The sequence below is a fragment of the Eubalaena glacialis genome, chromosome 12, assembly GCF_028564815.1.
Source record: "Eubalaena glacialis isolate mEubGla1 chromosome 12, mEubGla1.1.hap2.+ XY, whole genome shotgun sequence".
In the NCBI taxonomy this organism is placed as follows: Eukaryota; Metazoa; Chordata; class Mammalia; order Artiodactyla; family Balaenidae; genus Eubalaena; species Eubalaena glacialis.
Window position 1 is genome coordinate 892,167 of NC_083727.1, and position 24,208 is coordinate 916,374.

A 24,208-nucleotide genomic window follows, 5' to 3' on the forward strand; every position below is an offset into this window, starting at 1 on the left:
TACATGTCCCTAGGTCTGAAGTGGGTCTCCTGTAGGCAGCATTTATATGGGTCTTGTTTTTGTATCCATTCAGCCAGTCTATGTCTTTTGGTTGGAGCATTTAATCCATTTACATTTAAGTTAGTTATCAATATGTATGTTCCTGTCACCATTTTCTTATTTGTTTTGGGTTTGTTATTGTAGGTCTTTTCCTTCTCTTGTGTTTCCTGCCTAGAGAAGTTCCTTTAGCATTTGTTGTAAAGCTGGTTTGGTGGTGCTGAATTCTCTTAGCTTTTGCTTGTCTGTAAAGTTTTTAATTTCTCTGTCAAATCTGAATGAGATCCTTGCTGGGTAGAGTAATCTTGGTTGTAGGTTTTTCCCTTTCATCACTTTAAATATGTCCTGCCACTCCCTTCTGGCTTGCAGAGTTTCCGCTGAAAGATCAGCTGTTAACCTTATGGAGATTACCTTGTAAGTTATTTGTTGCTTTTCCCTTGCTTCTTTTAATAGTTTTTCTTTGTATTTAATTTTTGATAGTTTGATTAATATGTCTTGGCATGTTTCTCCTTGGATTTATCCTGTATGGGACTCTCTGCACTTCCTGGACTTGATTGACTATTTCCTTTCCCATAGCAGGGAAGTTATCAATTATAATCTCTTCAAATATTTTCTCAGTCACTTTCTTTTTCTCTTCTTTTTCTGGGTCTCGTGTAATTCGAATGTTGGTGCATTTAATGTTGTCCCAGAGGTCTCTGAGACTGTCCTCAATTCTTTTCATTCTTTTTTCTTTATTCTGCTCTGCAGTAGTTATTTCCACTATTTTATCTTCCAGGTCACTTATCCTTTCTTTTGCCTCAGTTATTCTGCTATTTATTCCTTCTAGAGAATTTTTAATTTCATTTATTGTGCTGTTTATCATTGTTTGTTTGCTCTTCAGTTCTTCTAGGTCCTTGTTAAACGTTTCTTGTATCTTCTCCATTCTATTTCCAAGATTTTGGATCATCTTTACTATCATTACTCTGAATTCTTTTTCAGGTAGACTTCCTATTTCCTCTTCATTTGTTTGGTCTAGTGGGTTTTTACTTTGCTCCTTCATCTGCTGTGTATTTCTCTGTCTTCTCATTTTGCTTAACTTAATGTATTTGGGGTCTCCTTTTTGCAGGCTGCAGGTTTATAGTTGCCGTTGTTTTTGGTGTCTGCCCCCAGTGGGTAAGGTTAGTTCAGTGGGTTGTGTAGGCTTCCTGGTGGATGGGACTGGTTCCTGTGTTCTGATGGATGAGGCTGGATTTTGTCTTTCTAGTGGGCAGGACCGCTTCTGGTGGTGTGTTTTAGGATGTCTGTGAACTTATTATGATTTTAGGCAGCCTCTCTGCTAATGGGTGGGTTTGTGTTCCTGTCTTGCTAGTTGTTTGGCATGGGGTGTCCAGCACTGGAGCTTGCTGGTTGTTGAGTGGAGCTGGGTCTTAGCGTTGAGATGGAGATCTCTGGGAGACCTCTTGACAATTGATATTATGAGGGCCCAGGAGGTCTCTGGTGGACCAATGTCCTGAACTTGGCTGTCCCACCTCCGAGGCTCAGGCCTGACAACTGGCCAGAGCACCAATACCCTGTCAGCCACACTTCTCAGAAGAAAAGGGAGAAAATAAATAAATAAATAAATAAATAAATTAAATTAAATAAAGTTATTGAAATAAAAAAATAAAAAGTAATTAAAAAAAAACCAATAAACAAATCCACCAATGATAAGAAGTGGTAAAAACTATACTAAAAAGAAAACCAGACAGATGGAACCCTAGGACATATGGTAAAAGCAAATCCCTAGAGACAAAATCACACAAAGAAGCATACACATACACACTGACAAAAAGAGAAAAAGGGAAAAAAAAATGTGTGTGTATATATCTATCTATACATATATATATATAAGGGAGAGCGCAACCAAATCAATAAACAAATCTACCTATGATAATAAGCTCTAAATACTAAACTAAGATAAACATATAAATCAGAAACTAGTCAGTTGCATACAGTAAACCCCAAGTCTACAGTTACTCCCAAAGTCCACCTCCTCAATTTTGGGACAATTCGTTGTCTATTCAGGTATTCCACAGATGCAGGTACATCAGGTTGTTTGCGGAGCTTTCATCCGCTACTCCTGAAGCTGCTGGGAGAGATTTCCTTTTCTCTTCTTTGTTCGCACAGCTCCCGGGGTTCAGCTTTGGATCTGGCCCCGCCTCTGCGTGTAGGTCGCCTGAGGGCGTCTGTTCCCCGCCCAGACAGGACGGGGTTAAAGGAGCAGCTGCTTCGGGGGCTCTGGATCACTCAGGCCGGGGGGAGGGAGCGGTACGGAGGAGGCGGGGCGAGCCTGCGGCGTCAGAGGCGTCGTGACGTTGCACCAGCCCGAGGCGCGCCGTGCATTCTCCCGGGGAAGTTGTCCCCGGATCACGGGAGCCTGGCGGTGGCGGGCTGCACTGGCTCCCGGGAGGGGCGGTGTGGAGAGTGACCTGTGCTCGCACAGAGGCTTCTTGGTGGCGGCGGCAGCAGCCTTAGCATCTCATGCCCGTCTCTGGGGTCCGCGCTGATCGCCGCGGCTCGCGCCCGTCTCTGGAGCTCGTTTAGGCGGCGCTCTGAATCCCCTCTCCTCGCGCACCAGGAAACAAAGAGGCACGAAAAAGTCTCTTGCCTGTTCGGCAGCTGCAGACCTTTTCCGGGACTCCCTCCCGGCTAGCCGTGGCGCACTAGCCCCTTCATGCTGTGTTCACGCTGTCAACCCCAGTCCTCTCCCTGCGATCCGACCGAAGCCCGAGCCTCAGCTCCCAGCCCCCGCCCGCCCCGGCGGGGGAGCAGACAAGCCTCTCGGGCTGGTGAGTGCTGCTCGGCGCCGAGCCTCTGTGCGGGAGTCTCTCCGCTTTGCCCTCCGCACCCCTGTGGCTGCGCTCTCCTCCGTGGCTCCGAAGCTTCCCCCCTCCGCCACCCGCAGTCTCCGCCCGCGAAGGGGCTCCTAGTGTGTGGAAACCTTTCCTCCTTCACAGCTCCCTCCCACTGGTGCAGGTCCCGTCCCTATTCTTTTGTCTCTGTTGTTTCTTTTTTCTTTTGCCCTACCCAGGTACGTGGGGAGTTTCTTGCCTTTGGGGAGGTCTGAGGTCTTCTGCCAGCATTCAGTAGGGGTTCTGTAGGAGTCGTTCCACACGTAGATGTATTTCTGATGTATTTGTGGGGAGGAAGGTGATCTCCAGGTCTTACTCCTCCGCCATCCTGAAGATCCTCCCTCCTGGCACCTCTGACTTTTAGTCTTCAAACCTGAGACTGAAGAACCAGGACACACCCACTCGATCCAGTCCAGGGTCGTGCAAGGGTTTAGACTCCTTCCTCCAGGCTGGTTTCTTAGACATCACCGTTGACCTGGGATCCCATTCCTTTCATCAAAACAAGGGGAAATATTGTCTTCTCAGGTATCTAGGGAAGGACAAATCACCGGAAATAAGACCAATAAAAGAAGAGTGTATAAACCGGATCACATATGTCTTAAACACAGACAGTTTTCATCTACTGCTTGTGATAAACAGGCAATGTTTTGCAGTGAGAGTTCAAACTGCCAAGCCAGCAAGATACTCCCTTTGTACCACCTCAGCTCGGCTTTAGCCTGAGCCATCATCAGGAGCAGCCAGAGATGTAATATCCACCTAATACTTTAGCCTAGAATGGATTTATTTAATACTTTAATAATAATATACATTTTAGCAAGTGTTTCCACCCAGGAGCTGAGGGATTCATCAGCAACCCTGCCAGCCTATCTCAGATTCTCAGATTAAGCTTCTGGAATTTTCCTTCCTTCCTTTTCTCCATCTTCCCCTCCTCCTCCTCCTCCTCTTCTTCTTCTTCTCCTTCTTCTTTTTCTTCTTCTCTCTCCCTTTCTTTCTTTAGGTAAAAGAGATTTTGCAAATTGGCAACTAAACTTCGATTGCTTTTTAAGTTTGTTCTTATTTTCCTTAGTCATAATTTTGTAAGTTACTAGAAAAATACTTAGACCCACTCATGCCTTGTTCTCCGGGGGCATCTGTTAGAGGCCAGTCCTCTTCTGGGCATCGGGTCAGTGAGTTCCTGCCCCCAGGTCAGTGAGTTCCTGCCCCCAGACGTTGACTTTCTTCTGGGAAGAATGTTTACCTTTATGGATGCCGTTTCTAGCAAACCTCTCACCCCCGAGAGGAAGGAACCTGGTTTTCAGGAAAGAGGGTTCTGATCCTGGCAATAATGTAAGGCAGCTGGGCCTGGGAACTTGAGATACACTTTCATGTTAGGTTCTTTGCTCCTTAATGGAATTGACTGTCAGTAATCTGGTTTCCACATTGCTTTGTGTTAATAAAAATGGGAGAAGCAAAGAAGAGTTTATATCTTCACATATGTGCAGCTGGAGGGAAAAGCACTTTTTGGATGGGTCGTAGCATATTTCACAGCGTGCTGAAATCAGAAGCTGCAGGCAGTGAGTGCAATCGCGTTCCCAGCTGTTGGCACCGGTGGGGGCTTGCCTCAACCTCCCCAGCCCGGCTGTGCCTCCAAAAGCAGGATGCGGGCTCAGGAGGGAATTCCCACGGGTGATAAGTTGCTGTCTTGCTTTCTGTTCAGTTTACTCTTCCTTAGTCTTCTGCCAGCTGGACAAATAAAAGGTAGCCTCCACCTTCTTCAGTCCAGAGCACATCAAGGGACCAAAAACAACTCCCCTCTCACCAGCTGAAGAGTTTCAGGACCTCATCCTTATCACAGCAAGACTGACTCAAAAAAATAGATTTGGTTCAATTAAAAGGCCCTAGAGCATAATGCTCCTTCTACACAAAGGCAGAATACGTCTGGCTGTGGATACACAGTAAAGAGGAAACAAACAGATGCAGTCTGGAAAATAGGGTTATATCTACCTATTAATTTTAGTTTTGGAGAGTTCTTCTCTAGTCAATATGAGCTCAGTGAACGAAAAAAATTAAACTTAGGGTTTCCTCTGAGTCGAGCAGGACATTCTGCCTCTGATGCAGGTGACCTGACTGTGACTTTCTTAGGGCGACTTCACTTTCTAAGACTCGAAGGGGAAACAGGCTTTGGCCCCTCCCTCACCCATGGTGGAGGCTCTTGAAAAGGCTGCAAACGGTTCTGAAGTTTGGAGGAAGGCTGCCCAGGAAGTCTGCACAGCTGTGTGGGATATTCATGGAGACTGTCTGGTTATTACAATTTTATTTCTCTCCCTATTGAAGTGGAAGCTTATAGAAGAATGCACCCCTGTCTAGACTTTCTGTGAATTTCCCACAGTAGCTCCTGCCTAGCCGTGCATAACCTCAGTTCATTATAATTTCTTTTCATTCCTAGGAGCCTTTCTCTAACAATCACTAACAGGTGATTTCTCTGCTAGACCAGAGGCCCCCAGTTCCTTGGTCCATTAGAGTCTCAATAATTTTTTCATGATGCTCCTGGGCCAAACGAAATACCCAACAGTTCCTTTTATTAAGTAGTTAGGTCCAAAGACCGTCATATATACTGTGTCCCAGTGAGTGAAGCACAGCTCCTTAAACTTTGGAATCAGGCTGGACACTGCCACCCTCCCGTCCTCATGTCCACACTGATTTTCTTGGGGTTCTTGCTCTTAATCACAGCAACTGGGGCAAACCCAGCAGAGGTGACATAATTGGAAGGAATGCAGGGGTTCAGTGAAGCTGTGAACTACCTCAAGCTGGAGGTTCCACAAACACACAATTTAAAATACCCAGTGGCACCCCTCCTGAGTTCCCTGGGGTGCCTATTGAGTCTTGGTACACAGTTTGGGAACCATGGTGCTGGACCAATCTTTTCATTTAAAAGCTTCTTGTCTCTGTAATAAAACCAGGCCTGCAAGCCCAGTGCTGAGCGTTCTCGGCCATCTGGTCGACTCAGACCTATTTACCACTTCTCCTGGCCACTGCCTATAGGTCACTGTATGACCCCCTGGGGTTCCATCCTGCACTCTCCTTGGCTGGGAGGCCCTTGTCTTCTGAAAGCAGAGCCTGGCCCACACTTGGGTTGAGCTAGTTGGTTGTCTAACTTGGGCAAAGGCGGCAGGAGTGAAGGAGAGAGTCAGACAAGGAAGGAGGAGAGGCCATGTAGGTGCGTTTTCCCAGTTGGAGGCTGCCCCACAGGGGCCTCGGAGAAGAGACGGGAGGCCTCCTCGGGCCCTCGTCACCCACTAGTGAGGGCTTCCCTGGGACCTCTGAGTTCCCCGTGCCTCTGGGCCTGAAGCGGGGCAGAGTTGAGACGCAGGTGCACCCTTGGGTGGGATGCCGTCAGGGCAGTGGGAGGTGGCAATGGGCACGGAGCACACCTGCAGTTACTGTTAGGGTTAAGGTTATGTCCATCACCATGCATTTAACAGAAACCTGGCATCCAGCAAAGAAAGGGTACTGTGCATAAAATAGACGACTGAGAGGAACATACCGTATGGCACAGGGAGCTCTATTTAATGCACTGTGATGACCTAAATGGGAGGGAAACCCAAAAGGGAGGGATATCTGTATGTGTATGGCTGATTCTCTTTGCTGTGCAGTAGAAGCTAACACAACATTGTAAAGCAACTACACTCCAATAAAAATTAATAAAAAATAAAGAAATAAAATAACTAGGAAAACAGCAACAACAAAAACAAAAAAAAAACAACAAAAAAAGAAAGGGTGCTGGTGAACCCACCCACTTCCCCAGGACTGGCTCTGCGGTTGGAATTCTAACCAGCTCCCCTGGGCAGGAACCTTCCAGGGTCTGAGTGTGTGTGGACCACATGACAGTCATGTGACTTCCTGCACTAATGATGACATACTTGATTTATAGCAATTGATTGGAGAAATGTCCACTGATCTCTGAGCCGGCGGCCTCGGCCCTGTCAGTTGGTTACCAGCGTGTCCCGGGTTGTTCTTCTGTGGTTCCACGTAAGGAGCCGTGTCAGGCCCGTGACATCAGGGGAACATGGTAAGTCCTCCCATATCCCTCACAAACACACATCTGCACGTTTCTGAGCTCACGGTACTTACCTTTAGCCAGTCCATTTTTTTAAATAGCTTTAATACAATTTCACCATTTCCCTAGGAACTTTGATGACAGGAAGATGTCATGTTTTTACAAAGAAAGTACTTTGCGGTATGATAACCTGCATCCATGCATTCTCCTGGTCAGCAGTATTGGTACTTCACTGGCAACTAGCACTTTTCCTAAAGGAGACACTTTATTTACATCCTGCTGTGTTAACACAGCAGAAAGTTTCCAGGGCGAAGCTTGGGTGTGGCGGGGGCACGGAGTGTCCTCGTGTGGCTTGTGGTCCCTGGACTTTCCATCAGTTCACCCAAAGCTGGCCAGGCCCTGGGGAAGGGCCTGCGCCGACCAGACTCACAGAAGCAGGGCCTCCATTGTCAATCTCCTGGGAATTCTTGGCTGGTGGGAGTGCGTTACCACAAGCTGGAGGGAGGGCAGAGCCCCTGCTGGTCCCAGAAAGGCAGCAGCTCGGCAGGATGCAGGAAGTCCTTTCTGGGTGGGACAGATGCTCCCAGAGGGGTCTCCCCCCAGAGACACCAGAGACCAGCCCAGGCCTGGCTCTTGGGTGAGTCTCGGCTCTAGTGTTGGCATCCACCCTCCCAGAGCCCCGAGGAAAGCCCCCTCTGGGCAGAGCCACTTCCTCCAGTCACAGGGTGGAGGTCGGTCCCTCGCTAAAGTCATGGTCTTGCTCCCAGGATTCTCTCCCTTCTGTGGACCTGGGACCCGACCCTGGAAACTCCTATGTGGTATCAGTGGAAATCCCAGGCTCTTCCTCCGAAGGGCCCCAGCCTGGGGTCTCCCTGGGAGGGATGGAGGGACTCGGGGGCTGAGCTGTCTGTCCCCGCCCCACACCTGTCCTCATGCTCAAGCTGTGACTGGAACTGACTGCATCCCGGTGTTTGTTACCAGCCACCAGGAATTGGAGGGATGGCGGCCATTCAGGACAAAGAGGCAAGAGGAAGGGCTGGCTGTGGAACTCATGCCCATCACACTGGTCAGCAGGACAACTTTCCTGCCACTGACTCTCACTTATCGCCACCCCACCCCAAACATAAGGGCTCCGAGACAGAAGGCAGAGGACACAAGCCGGTGGGTGAGAGCCGAGGCCAAGGGTGCCCACCCCAGTGAAGACCTTGGGGTTGGGGTGCGGTGAGCTTGCATTGGAGGCGAGTGTGAGGACCAGCGCCTCAGGCTCTGCCCACGCGGATTCTCCCACAAGGTGGTCCCCAGAGCCTCCAGCGGGACAGGGAGCATTGCCTGCTGACAAAGTTTAGATTAAATGGGGTATTTTGTGTCTGGCTTCCTCTCTCTCTGTTGTGCAGTGAGATTCACCCAGGTTATATTTAGCATGTTCATTTTTCATTTCTGTATAATATTCTACTGAATAAACAGACTAAAATTTATTTCTCCAAACCTAGGGTTGTTTCTACTTAGGATTCTGAATGATGCTGCAATGAACGTGCCTGCACATGTCTTTGGCATGTACGTGCATGTAGCTCCGTGGGTGTGTACTTAGGAGCAGACGGTGCAGCTTTACCAGCACTGACCAGCTTGCAGTTCTCGAGACTTTCAGTAGCTCACGTATTTTCAACACTTGGTACTACCAGTCTCTAATTTTAGCCTTACTGGTGGGTATGTAGCGATATCTCCTATGAATTTAATTTACACAGATTTTCCAAACTTTATTCCTTAAATATATTTGCTCTCCTGTTTTCACTTTTATTTTCTTCTGACTCTCATTAGGTGTACGTTAGATATTCTCCTCCTGCTTATCATGCCTTTTACTTATTTCTCTTATTTTAACTCTATTTATAATTCTGTTTTCTTTCTGGGTAATATTTACAGAAGTATCTTCTGGCCCACTGCATTTTTTTGAACTATGTCTACAATGTTATTTAAAATAACCCACAGAATTTTTCATTTAAAATATGTGTTTATATGTGTATGTGTGTGTATATATGTATGTGTGTGTGCATTTTAGAGGTTCTATTTAATTCTTCCCTAAATCTACCTGTTAATTTTTCATTGTCCTCAGTTTCTTCCTTATATTTTTAATTTTACCTTTTTTTCTTTAAGCAGTTTACACATACTTGTTTTATATTCTCCATATAATAATTTCAATGTCTGCAGTCCTTGGGTGTCTAATTTTGCTATTTTTTTTCCTGCAGACTTTTGCTTTTTTCCCCGTCTTTTGTAATTATAGACCTCAAGTTCTTAATCAGCTGATCTTAGTGGAAATTAAGGGTCTACCTTGTGTATATGCCCCTCCAGAGAAAATTACTGTCTTCAAGGGGCCACTTGAAGTTAATTTCTTGGCTGGGGGTTTATAGCATCTGTGTTGCCCAATGTGGTAGCCACTAGCCAAACGTGGCCACTTAAATCAAAATTAATTAAAAGTTAATAAAATAAAATTAATTTCTCATTTGTACAAGCTACATGTCAAGTGCTCAATAATCACACATGGCAAATATATTTCCATCATTGCAGAAAGTTGTATTTGAAAGTTGTGTACTGGTTCATAGAGATTTATATAAATGTGACCCCCAAATCAACAGGCAGTACTGTTGTGACAACTTCTTAAACGAAGGGTGTGTTTTCCCCATGGAAGGGGAACTATTCAGTCCTTCATGTACCTTATATATATACCTTATATATACACATTTATATAAATGTGACCCCCAAATCAACAGGCAGTACTGTTGTGACAACTTCTTAAACGAAGGGTGTGTTTTCCCCATGGAAGGGGAACTATTCAGTCCTTCATGTACCTTATATATACGCCAGGGGATTTATTCCAAATCCTCGCTTTCTTTGGCTGAAGGCTTGTCTCCTTTCAACTGACTAGTTAGTGAAACCCAAGGCTTTAGGTTTCTGGTTGGGTGAAAATTGCACCCAGAGAAGCCAAAAATTCAGTTCTACCTCTTCTGCATTAGTTCTTGACCTCTGGGGATCTCCTGTGCAATATCGTTGAGCTTAACTAAGCATTTAAAAATTTTTGGTTGTAATTCATCTAGTGTTTCAAAGTATTTTGCAGGACGGTATATATGTTTTTTCAGAAAAACAAATTCTCTACTGATCCCCAGCTCAGCATGTGTCAAGAATGAAAGTCTTCCCGCTCAGAAGCACTTCCTGCCCTCAGGATGAGGTCCCCACGTCTTCTGCATCCCTGCCTTGTTCCTCCTTAGCGCCCGGTCCCTGCCGCCATCATTCCCTGCCTTTCACTTAGCCTATGAGCTTCTGAAGAGCAGAAACTGTGCCTTTTTCATCCCAGTTTCACCACCTGGCACTGGCCCAGCCCAGAATGGAACCAATTCAAGTCCTTAATTTTAGCATTTAAAACATTATCTTTTGAAAAGTATCTTACTTGGGAGATCTTTTGCATGAATGTAAAGAATCTACACTATGTTGAGAATACCAAGGGGATGGCCATCCTGCTACATCTCTCGTGTTTCCCAAGGTGATAAAGCTCTTTAAGAGTTTACAATCTAGGAAATCGCCCCCAGATTTGAAAGAGCATAAGTCAATAGGAAATTAAGGTTTCATATGAAGATCTGTGATTGGAAGACAAAAGGTCAACCAATGGCCATAAGACAGCTGAGGATGGCCATTCCTGCTCTGTTTCTCAAGCAGCGGTTACTTACCCAGCCCTGAGCTAAGCTACTGTGTTTTGCTTTGTGAATCTGCTCAACAGCAATTCCTCAGCACGGAAGTCACAGAAAGTCTTCTTAGTTCTACTTTCAATATTTTCCTTGTTTTTTTTTTTTTTCTAAAGGATCTGTAAAACATATGCAGATGTTTATGGCAACACGAAGTAAACATCTATGGCTGGTCACTCAGTGTGATTTCTTTGATGAGGAGCCATTCACTAATCTTCAGGGTCCGTTACTAACGCTAGGGTTCCTTTAATGGGAGTGAGTTTGTACAGAACGTTCCTGTCAATGTTTTCAAAACCCTTTGCTCAAACTGCCAGAGTCTGGTTACTCAGCTTGTGTTCAAATGTGATGCCTATAGGAAGATGAGACCCTTTGAAGAACATGGCACATTGGTGAGAATTTCACCTGGAAACATATCCTGGGATCATCACCTGAACATTTCACACAGGACAGACACACATTTATTTCAAACTTTTTATTTTCTTTCTCGGAAATTGGCCAAGTGAGCAGAATTGTCTAACGTTGAGTCATTCCTTTAAATGGTCAAAAATGGAACGCCTTTAGTTAAGAAATGAAAATTGTTAAAATTTTATTTTAATAATGATAGCAGCAAATGGCCAACTCGGAGCTAGAAAGAAGGTCCAGGGGTCTTTCACTGTAACTGGCAACTTGAGAAGTTGAATGTAGACCCTGGGCACCATGCACCCTGCAGCACAGCGGGAGGGGCCCGGGTTGGGTGAGACACATCTGGGTTACGTATTAACAGGTGGCTTCTTAGGTGTCCGGTGTTCAGGACGTTACCGCTGAGGATCAGTTGTGTCATCTTTATATTGGAGACAACCATTCCTTTGACGATATCATTTTGAGGAGTAGATGAGATGAAGAGTATAAAATATCTGGCACATATATGTGCCAATGATATAATAACATCATTGAATAATTCAATAATCATTCAATAATAGTTTCTTCCACTTCCACATAGGTAGTTTTCTACAAACGGGAGCTAAATAACATGCTTTGGATTATGATTGCATATTGCATAGCTTTTTTGCATTGAAGTCAAATGTCAATATGGAAAACAGGGTATAATATACCACTTTGTCTTTTAAAAGGGATACAAATACATATATATCTCCTTATAATAAACTAGAGAACTTTAAAAGTGTTGAACTATAGGAGAGGTGGTAATAGGGTATTGGATACATGATTTTTTTGATCTTAAAACAGGAGCCAGATTTCTTTGAATATAACTTCGCTTGTACATTTGACTCTGGAGTCATAAAAATTGTGTATATAAGCATGGAATGCAAATAAATTTTAAAGTTCAGTTTTGAAAAATCCAAACACAAAGAAACAAATTAATTTTAATGTGTATACAGTTGGTGAAATAACCACACAGAGAAAAACATTAAAATGACTCTAAAACACAGGATATTGTACATTCTTTGTAAAGTATATATTAAGGATAAAAACCATAAAAAGCTAATACTTTTTTGTTGTAATCATATTGTAGGATAGGCATGTTAACATTTTTATTCTAAGAATTTTGAGTGTGGTATTGTGGGATAAGGAAAATTAGTAATTATATATTATTTCATCCTGTCATTTACAGAATTATTTAGAACCAAGTTTCTTGGAACAGGATAAAGAAAGCACAGATGTAAGATATAAAAGGTTTAGTACAAACCCAGAATTATGAATGTAATTGACTACATCAGAATGAACTCATGATGTATTTTATATTTCAAAAAAAGAGCCCCTAATTTTGTCCACTAAAATGGCCTAAAAATAATGGCCAGTGGTAGTGAGCACCTCTAGTGTCCAAATTCAGGTCCTGATATATTTTTTCCCACCAAAAGGAGTCAGGCTTCTTGAAGAAATGCTGTATTTAGACCTGGATAAGAAACATATAAGATAAGCCTGGACCATTGGACCTCGTACATAGCAAAGAAGCTGTCTCAGACAGCTAGGATGGCATCAAAAGATCACAGAGGTCAACCTGACCCATGCATTGGTGCCCAGTGAGGATGCTAATGAACTAAATCATTATTTTGAAAAATGATAAAACAAAAACATAAAGAACTTGGCATTTATCTTTCCTTTCCTGTAATAAGTCAACCCATCACAGACCAGGTAGATTTACTTTTGTGGAAGTAATTTAGCTAATGCATGAAGAAGAATTGGGAAAATATGATTATTTTGTAAATATTAATGAATGAATTAATCTAGACATTAACCATCAGTGGCTGCTTACATCACAAAAAGTGGTAGCTAGACACTTTGTGCCTCCTTTGGATAAAAATAATCCATCTTGTATAATGCAAACTTTCCCAAAGTAAAGAGAATCAAAATAGGACCTTAACAAGCCTCTATATTCAACTGTCAATTTACAGGAAGGAAAGAGGCCAGGGAGTCTGTCTGTTAAGGCTACCAGAGTAAACAATCACCAAAAGTCAGGGTGTGAAAAATGCTCAAAGACAAACAATCCAGTTTCTTCAACCAGGTGAAAAAACAAAAAAGGTGGATATGGGGCCTATAGAAATAAAAGAGATTTAAGAGATGTATCAGCTGATCACACTAAGTGAATCTTGTTCAGATCCTAATTCAACCACTATTTAAAAAAGTGACACGAGGCCTGAAAATTTGAACACTGACAGAATATTTGAAAATAACGATTGCTAATTTTTAAGGTATGACGATATTTTGGTTAATTTTTTAAATAGACCTTGTATTTTAGGAATACATACTATACTATTTACAGATGAAATTCTATGATGAGATTTCCTGCAAGATAATGTGGATGGAGTCAGGTTGGCGGAGTAGGTAGTAGATGAAACATAGTTAATACGCCATGATTAGAAATAAGCCTTTTTCTTGAGATCACACTCTGTACAGTATCTAGTTTCACTTCCCAAATATTGTAAATGATGGAAAACTATAAATGATATCTTCAGAAGTCACTATACATAAAATTATAAAAATTACCTCACCTGGAAGGTAGTGTAACCAAATCTGAAAACTTTTTTCTGGGATTTTGATAAAGATGGATGCACATAATAGGAGTGGGTAGACCTCACTGACACCCTCGGGATGCAGTGGAGAACCTAGAAATGCCTCATTTGATGTCGAGCTAGTGTAGACCAGCTCCAATGTAGCCCCAGATGAGCCACAACAGCATCAGCTCATCAACCAGTTAATCAACTACTCGCTAAAACATAACTCAACACTTTTTTTTAATGGTGAAAAAATTTATATTTAGAACTAGCCAGCCCAACTCTGTTTAGATGATCCTACTTTTGTTGGCAGCATCAAAGCATTGTAGTCAGGAGCCCGTTGCACACATGGCTTCTTCTCCTCATCAGGCCTGCTCAGCTGTTGACCTTGGCCACACAAATGCCGTAGACCTTTTCCACAGCCTGCTTGTCCTGCCTGCAGGCTGTGACCTCTACAATCAAGGGTGACCTTGAGGAAGGCATAGTGGTCAAGCTCGTTTCTCCAAGCTTGTCCTTGGGGGCCTCTTCCAAGGGCATTTGGACCACTTTCAGGGCTATAGTGTCTTGGGCCACTGGAAGGTGCATGACAAGTGAATCTTTTTAAAAAAAAAAAAAAAATTTTATTTATTTATTTTTGGCTGCGTTGGGTCTTTGTTGCTGCACGCGGGTTTTCTCTAGTTGCGGCGAGCGGGGGCTACTCTTCATTGTAGTGCATGGGCTTCTCATTGTGGTGGATTCTCTTGTTGTGGAGCATGGACTCTAGGCAGGCAGGCTTCAATAGCTGTGGCATGCAGGCTCAGTAGTTGTGGCTTGCGGGCTCTAGAGCGCAGGCTCAGTAGTTGCGGCACACGGGCTTAGTTGCTCCGTGGCATGTGCGATCTTCCCGGACCAGGGCTCGGACCCGTGTCCCCTGCATTGGCAGGCGGATTCTTAACCACTGCGCCACCAGGGAAGTCCACAAGTGAATCTTTTCTCTGTGGCTGTGATGCCTTTCCACACTGCTTTCTTGGCTTTCAAGCCTTTGCTTTGGCTTCAGCTTTGTGGAGGGCAGGGGCCGAGAGAAGTAAAGAAAGTGAGGGTGCAGGACTCAGAAATCCGTAACTTCTGACCTCACGACCCAAAGTGAGTGCATCATGTCACATGTGCATCAGTGGTGGCTTTGAAGAACTCAATACTCTTAAAAGAAGTAAAAATGACCCAGGCTTTTAACAACCAACATTCACCATGTCCTTAATTGAATCAAATGGATAAACAGTTTTAAAAAATCACTAGTTAGGCACAGAATCAGGAAAATGTGGTCTATAAAGGGGATAGAAAAAAAGTAAATAGAAACATACCCCCAAGTGGCACATATGTTAGATTGACGGAAAGAAACTTTAAAAGAGCTACTATAAACATACTCATAGATTTAAAGTAAAGATGTACATGCTGAGTAAACAGAAGGGACCTGAGTAGAGAAATGGAAACAGTGATAAAGAGTCAAATGGAAACTCTAGAGCTAAAAAAGTACAGTATCTGAAATTAGCAGAGAGCTTAAGAGAAGATTGAACCTGTAGAATAAAAGATCAGTAAAACTTAAAGACATGTCAACAGAAACTCAAAATTGAAGCTGCATGGCCGCTAAAACTCCAATGGAAGCCCCTGTTTTCCTGGTGGAGGACCCACAAATGGAGCCTGTGGGGCTGTGGATAGGAATCCAGGAGAGGAGACACTTGTGAAAGGGGCCGTTTATTCTCTGTGTGGTCCATGCCAGTCTCAGCCTGACCTCCGAAGCATGTTTGTAGGGGGCGGACCCAGTTCAGCATAGCAAGGGTTTAGAGAATTAAATTTGATTTGAAAAAGTGCTCATGATAGGTGAGAAAGAACTTACAGTCTGAATTTAACCAGGTGGTCAACCTGCTAGAACAAAACCCCCAAGAGTCTCCAGAAGATTAAGGTATAACCAAGAGACTATGCCAAAAAATGTGACAAGAGACAATGTCCAGCATACAATCAAAATTTACTGAATATACAAAGAACAAGAAATGTGACCCAGTCTCAAGAGAAAACACAATTAAAAGAAGCCAACCCTGAGATGACTCAGATGTTGGAATTAGGGAAGACGGCAAACCAGCCGTTATAACTGTGCTCTTTGAATTAAAAGAAAAAATAAAACACTTGAAATGAATGGAAATATAGGAATTATTAGTTGATAAGCAGAAATAACTTTTAAAATATGTATCAGATAGAAATTTTAGAACTGAAAATACAATCTGAAAAAACAATTACCGAATGATCTCACTAGCAGAATGGAGGTGACAGAAGAAAGAGTGAGCTGGAATAGAGATAACTGAAATGGACCAATCTGCAGAAAGAGAAAGAAGAGATTTTTAAAAAAATGAACAGAGCCTGGGACCTGTGGACCAATATCGGATAGTCTAACAAATGGTAATTAGAATCCCAGAAGAAGAGGATAAAGAGGTTGGGAGGTGTACTAACCTCCTAGGGCTTCTGCAATGAAATACCGCCGAGTGGGTGCCTTAAAAAACAGAAATTTATTTTATCCCACTTCTCGAGTCTGGAAGGTGTTGGAATAGAGGAAATAAAATTGTCATTTTTGCACATGGCATAATCATGTGCACATAAAACTCAAAATAGTCTATAATCTATAAATACACTACTAGAATTAATAAGTGAACTTACTAAAACATTGGATATAAACATAATTTTTCAAAAATAAATTGTATTTCTATATACAAATAAATTTTAAAAATGGGTATTTAAAAGTGATACCTTTTATAAATAAATAAATGAGGGAGAAAGGACAAATCATTTTTACAGAAGAATTTCAAATACTACCAGCAGATACCTCCCCCTTTCCAGGAATTACTAAAATGACAAACTTTGGTTTTGTTGGATCAATTGCTTCAATGAATAGAATGTGTGTGTAAACATATATTCATATAAATGTTCTATTATTTGCTCTAAAAGGATACCTAGTCTTCTGTTTCTAAGAGGGCTGTGCTTGGCACTATTCTTATTTGATAAATCAGCACATTTCTGATTGAAAAGGTGTTTTGATTACTAGGCATTAGAAGTTGTAAGAAGAAAAAATGAAATAAACCAACCATCTCTTATTTATGAAAATTCAATCATTGTTTTTTTCTATATGACTTTTGAAACATAATACCATTATTTTACATTAAAAATGAGAGATATAATGCATTGGTTAAAAATACATAGAAAAGTAGATACATAAACACACACACACACACATACACACACACACACAACTGGTGTTGATATCTCTGTGATTCATCAGAAAATTAAGTCATCCTCAATGTGACTTAATAAGGGTTTTAGCAAGTGTAGGCATCCTGTCTTTGCTTTGGTTTTTACCTGAGAACATGCCTTTTCCATTTCTGGCATCACTGCTAAATATACTGTTCCTGTTGAACAAATAAGCAGATAGTGAGTGATACAGGGTCCAATAGCTCCTATCCGTTTCCATTAGGAAACATGTTTAAATAAGACTCAGATTTTAATCTAATCTCTTTTCCTTGATGTTCCTGCTCTACTCTGAGGCAAAATGTGGTAGAAACTATTTATAATAAAGCTGAATAATTTGAAAGCTTGATCTTTAAGCACGGAAAGTGAAATTAGCAATGGCCTGAGAAGACTTGGGTCTTTGATGTTGATGTTCTGGAATTCAGTTTGTTGATTTGTCAAATGTTTCAAATAGAATAGAAAAGAACAGAATAAAATAAAATAAAATGTTGAGACCTTTGTTTCAGATTTGAAGATGAGATCAAGAAAACCTGGGATAGAAGCAAACCTGGAGAGTCTGTTGTTCAGTGGCTTACCAGTGTCACAGATGGCCGATCTGGTGATCACATCCAGTGATTACAGGACACACTGACACCTGAACCCACCCCGGAACTTCCCACAGGGGCCTTGCTGGTACCTGGGAGTCTGAGTGCATGACAATAACTTCTAATGGGGACCATGAACATCCCAACCCTACATTCTTAAGTGAGGGACGCCAAGGAACTTGGCTGAGCTGACAGAACACATAAACAGCTGTAGACATGCACAGAGAGTATTTGAGAATTTATTACGGCACGTAACCCACAGACCGCCCTGAGACCAGTGCTGTTACCATCCCTGGAGACAGCTGGCCGTTGAGGTCTAAGCACCAGTCACAGGACTGCAGGAGAGAGTCCACGGGGACTTCCTGTATGCACCTCCCATTCTTTCTGTGAACTAAAATTGTTCAAACTAGAAAGTTTCTTTTTTTCTTTTTTTTAAATTGATTTTGTTGGAGTATAGTTGCTTTACAATGTGGTGTTTGTTACTTTCTACTGTACAGCAAAATGAATCAGCTATACATATACATACATCCCCTCTTTTTTGGATTTCCTTCCCATTTAGGTCACCAAAGAGCCGTGGATGGACCTAGAGTCTGTCATACAGAGTGAAGTAAGTCAGAAAGAGAAAAACAAATATCGTATATTAATGCATATATGTGGAATCCAGAAAAATGATGCAGATGAATTGATTTGCAAAGCAGAAATAGAGACACAGACGTAGAGAAAGTTTATTTTTTAAAAAAATAAGTTCTGGAATTTATTATCCAAGTTATTAAAAGCAACTCTTTAAAATACATCAGATGTCAAACCACAGCTTAGTGAGCAGAGAAGTAGAAGGAGGGTGAGGGCCTTGGTTAAGAACTAGTGCTCACTTTGTCTGAAACACGGTCTTGTGTACATTTCAGCCCAGATTTATGTGACCAGTGTTCTTGTGGACGTTCTGCTGTTGGGTCGCCATTATCAAAACCGCTGTCAGCGTACAGAGAGTGTTCAAAAACAGTCTAAGCCTAACTATTTTTATCCTGCTCTAAAGTTGCAGAAATAAGTCTCCCTCGTATTTATCCATGTGAATGAACTAGGCTGCAGAATGAAAAAAGGTAGTGTGTCTGTAATCTCTCCCAGGCAAATTGTAGAGGTTTAACAGAATGCCAATATTGAACTCATTAATCAAGTATGATTAAGAAATTCTTAGGTTCTCTTGATAAGACAATTTTATCCATTGCATTTTAACAGCCACTTACCATTACCCCCATGGCTGAATCTTAAACAGCATGAGGGCGTTTCTCTTTCAAGTGCAACGCGCTACCTGACTGCTCCTAAGTCATCTTCATGTGGGATTGGGTATGTTTTATAAAATTAAGGTATTTGACTTCATCTACAGGATGTTTCATATTGTGAGACTGACTAAGCGTGTTGCAAACATGTCATCAACTTTAATAGATCTTCTTTTTTCTTAATTTAATTTTTTTGAATTTTATTTATTTATTTTTTATACGACAGGTTCTTATTACTTGTCTATTTTATACATATTAGTGTATATATGTCAATCCCAATCTCCCAATTAATTTTTATTTTATATAGGGATACAGTTAATTTACAATGTTGTGTTGGTTTCAGGTGTACAGCAAAATTACATTTTCTATATTTAACTAATCATGTGTTTTTAGTCCTAAGAGTTATAATTTGTTTAGCATAAATATATAGGCACAGCAAATATATAACTTTTAAAAATACAGTATTGCTCACTTCAAACTCCATGATAAAAATGAGAAAGATTATGTCTGCTTTATTCATGATTCTGCCCCAGGGCCTGACTCAGCAGAGACCCAGTAAGCATTTGTTGAATAGAGAATGAGTGACATATAAAAGCAGTCACCTGGGATGATGAAACTCCATAATAAGACACAGTGTGCACTCACTCCCTTGTTATTGTCCGACTTACAGGTACACTGTGTAAGGTAAGAACTATTCTATTACTAGTAATGGAGCAAACTACAGCTACTATGAGGGGAAAAATGTGGGGGGGATTTATAGAGTCACATGGACCCAAAAACATTGAAAAGTGTCCGTTTTAATCAGCTGTGTTATTTTAGGAATTTATCCATTTCATCTAAATATTCAAATTTATTAAACCATAAATTGTCTGTAACAGTGTTTTAGACATTTGTTGTTTTTCCTTCCTGGTAGAGGTAATTTTGTCCTTCTTTCTTTTTCTCTCATTCTGTGTTTCTGGGGCTTTACTCTTTTGTTGTTGCTGTTTAGTCTTTTCAGAGTAACAGTTTCTGATTTTGTAGCTACTCTCTTGTGTGTGTTTTCTTTTCCATTTCATACTATTTGCTCTGATTTTAAAAATCTTCTTTCTTTTGCTGTTTTTTTAAAGTTTAGTTTGTTCTCTTTTTCTATAAAATTCTTCAATTGTATAGTTAAATCATTGAGTTTTGTTGTTTTTCCTAAAATAAACTTTCAGACTATAAGTTTACTTTCTAGCACAGCAGTAGCTACATCCCACAAATTTTCTTATACCAATTTCATTATCACCCAGTTTAAAATATTATGTTCTATTCTATTCTATTCCATTTTTATATTCTATTAATATAACTAACAGAATAATTAATAATATGGTCCATTTCACAGGTTCCAGGTAGACAGGAATTTGGGGGGTGGGTGGTGCCCTGCTCAACCCGGCACAATCTCCAAGTATCTGAGGATTTTCCAGGTATCTTGGGTATTTATTTCTAGTTTAATTCCACTGTGGTCTGAGAGCATATTTTGTATGCTTTTTATTATTTTAAAATTGTTCAACTGTGGAGCAGAAAGCAGTGGCTCCTGGAGTGATGAGCCCCGTCCCCCCACAGTGTAAAAGCAGGCAGTGTCATCTGAGGGTGGCTCGGGTGCATGACAGTCAGGATGCTGGGGTGGCTGACTACTGCCATTTACATGTTATGCACATTGGAATGAAGATTGTTAGTAAAACTCCTAAATGTGAATTTTTATCAAAATGAATGGATCAGTTCAAAGCTCTTAAGAAACGGCTGGGTGGTAATAAAATTGTTGCTCAAGAAATAGCTGGTTCTGTCCATTTGGAGAATTATGCTCTGAAATGTTTTTGTGTGCAGACAATGAAGATAGTGCCAGTTGTTTTCACAAGATCAAGTCCGTCTATCCTGCAAATCCTTAAGAGCTGTCATGACAGTCTTTGGAGAACTCACTGATGACAATGTGAAACATAGAAAATATACAAGGTGGGGTGACATATATCCATACTTTTTTAAAGCATAGGGAGACGCCTCAAGGAAGACCTGTTAGAATTGGAAAGATACTGATGTTGAAGAAAATCAAGAAGGTGGAGCAGCCCTCTACCCACTTGACCCACTTGAATCAGAATCATCTTCATCTTCAACTGAGGACTCAGAGAGCACTCCCCCAGGCAGCTGTTCCGGAACGGAGCCCTCTCCGTGCACACGCCCTGGCAGATACGGCGGCAGCAGTGCCTCACAGCACGGGTGAATCGGGTACTGTCCTACCTAGGCCATGGGTTCTTCTGGCCATTTATCCACAGTTTCCACGGGGGGGGGAGATGTTGTTCTAACACCAGAGGACGTGGCTCGAGCTCAGATGCACTGCAGGCGTGCTGGCTGGCGGTGCACAGCAATGTGAACGTTCAGCCCTGCTGTGCAGAACCTTCAGAGGCCCTCAAGTTACTGTCTGCAGGCAGAGAGTGAAGCCTTTGTACAGCAGAGCCGTGTAACTTTGGCCTGCGGAGCCAACGATCGGTTACTCAATCTTCAGCCGATCGGGAGCACAGTTCTAAGGAAGACGTCATTTCTGCTGACTCTGACAATGAAATCTGCGTGCAGACTCTGTTGATGCAGCTTCGATCAGTTTCCACTGCCATTAGTGGACCCAGTAATCTCTGGGGATGTAGGGCTGCTGTAAGCTGGGTCCTAAAAACGCCCGCTGCACCCTACTTCAAAAAACGAGAGCACATACAAATTATATGTTGGGAATAAGCTTTGCACCTTAATTTGCGCACATTAAGAGAATTTTTTCAAATTTATAATGTTTGGATGAACATATTATTACTTTGCTATAAAATCCTAAATTTAATTTGTAATAAAGATTGTTGGACTATTCTAGCTTACCAGCCGTTGGACTGTTCATATTACAGGGTGAATATGAAAGAGATTATGTTAAACTTCGATTTATATTCATGTAAAATATAATTGTATTAAAAGTTTAAACTTTCATGGAAGGAAATTTAACAAGACAAAGGGGTAGAATCACGTTTAGACTTAAGAATGGTGTTGGTTCTCAGCTGCTTCTTTTATCCACTGAAGCTGGAGGTGAATTACTTCGTAGGCGGTTTGACTGCATGTACCAGAGGACATTTATAGTAATACCTGGAACCTTGGTCTTTTATGTTAGGTTCTCCTCTGATGCCGTGTGGATTCCACAGAGCATGACTATGAATCGTGTAGATGATTATGAGTTTAGATTTTTAGCTGTTAATTTACATGTAAGGATGGGGATTACGGGCTTACTGTGTCACCTGCATTTGTGCAACGTAAAAATAAAAACAAGCATTCTTTTATATATATAAAAAAATTCAATTGTGTTTTATGAGCCAAAATGTGGTTTACTTTGGTGAATGTTCCAGGTGAGTTGAGAAGAATGTATCTACTGTTATTGTTGGATAGAATACTCTATAAATGCCAATTAGATCAAGTAGATTAATAATTTTGGTCAGGTCAAACCTCTCCTTTATGATTTTCTGTCTTCTTGATCTATCAGTTACTGAAAGTGGAGAATTAAAGTCTCCAGTTATAATAGTGAGTGTCTCTATTTCTCCATGCAATTCTATCAGTTTTTGCTGCACATATTTTGCTGCTCTATTGTTACGTGCATACATTTTAAGCGTTGTTATGTCTTCTTGGAAATTAACTCTTTTACCATGATTTAATGTCCTTCTTTATCCTCAACAATTTTTCTTGTGAAGTTTTTTTTTTCTTTTAAATTTGTGTAGCTAATCCAGCTTTCTTTTGGGTAGTGTTACCGTGGGTGTATCTTTCTCCATCCCTTTATTTTTAATCTGTGAAAGTTTATGTTTTTAAAGTGGATTTCTTGTAGACAACATAACAGCTGAGTCTTGTTTTATCATCCACTCTTGAATTCTCTGTATTTTAACTGGTATATTTAGATCATTCACATCTAAAGCGATAACTGATATAGTTGGATTAATATCTGCCATGTTTGTAACTATTTTCTATTCGTTGTGCTTGTTTTTTGTTTCTATTTTTTCTTCTACCTTTTCTGCCTTCTCTGGTTTTAATTGAGCACTTTATGATTTTATTTTATCTCCTCTCTTAGCATATTATTTACACTTTTTTAATAAACATTTTTAGTTGTTGTCTTAGAGTTTGCAATATGAATTTTCAGTGAATATAAGTCCACCTTCAAATACCACTTTCCTACTTCACAAATAGTGTATGCACCTCATTATAAATTATTCCCAATATCTCCCTCCTGTCATTTATTCCCTTTATCCACATACTATTGATTCCCAATACATTGTTACTACTGTTATTTTAAACAAACTGCTTCTTTTAGATGAATTAAAATATGAAAAATAAAGGATTTCATTTTACCTTAATTTATTCTTCCTCCAATGCTCTTCCTTTTTCAGACAAATCCAAATTTCTGACCTGTATCAATTCCTTTCTCCCTTAAAGAATGTATGTAAATTGTACTTCAACATATTTTATTAAAAAAATCAAGTCCAGTTCCTGCGTATGGGTTCTATGGGGTGATGTTTAGGAGAGAGAGATTTAAACAACCACCATGGAGAGGACCATTGGGAATCTAAGGAAATCGGTAAACAATTAGTGTATCGAGTCCATGCTATTTCTTCAAGTAAAGATTGGTTCATACCGTGGAGTATTTCGGCGTGGCTCTGAAATATATCTGTGTTAAACAAATGCTTATAGGATGTTTGAAATTGTGGAACTCTTCTTGTTTTCATGTAAGGACACTCCACCTTAGAAATGGTGTTGACATGAACGCAGAAACTATTTAAACCGTAAGAAATTCATGGGAGCACATAATATACTTTGTTCCGAGATTCTGATTCAGTCCACCTAATTTTAATTATTATCTTGCAATGAATAAATTAAAACCAGATGATTTAGTCATGTTTGTAAAATGCTCTTATTTTGAATGTTCTGATTAATCATTTGGTAATAACCCCCCTCCCCCTTTTAAAGTTTAAATGTCAAACATGGATGTCAAATGAGTAATGTAAAAGGTCTGACATATACAATAGCCATGTGTAATATTCGGAAACATCTTATTAGACTTTCCTCAGTGGACTCCTGCCCTGAGAGGCTCGGGTTGGTTTCAATTATCTGTTGAAGAGCTCAAGTCTATAGAATATTAAACTATGATGAAATGGAAAGAATATTTTCAGGCAGCTACAGGCACAACCCTGCCTGTCAGGATGAAAGTCTGGGAATGAGTCATCTAGAAGGGGAGGTGTGATCACATTTCCTCAGTGAGGAGGCCGTGTCTGCAAGGCTGATTGCGCAACTGGGACGGACCTCTCACCCCCGGCCTGAGAGGCCCTGGATCACATGCTGGGTCAAGACCACTGGGCAGGGAAGCGCCACAGATGTCCTGGCAGGACAGACAGATCTCCCCAGCCACG

At 41.3% G+C, this 24,208-nt stretch overlaps 1 pseudogene; it reads left to right on the plus strand.

The window, feature by feature from the left end:
• Positions 1–21,165, plus strand: part of LOC133102644 (vacuolar protein sorting-associated protein VTA1 homolog) — a 42,108-nt pseudogene extending 20,943 nt beyond the window's left edge.
• The last annotated feature ends 3,043 nt before the right edge of the window (positions 21,166–24,208 follow it).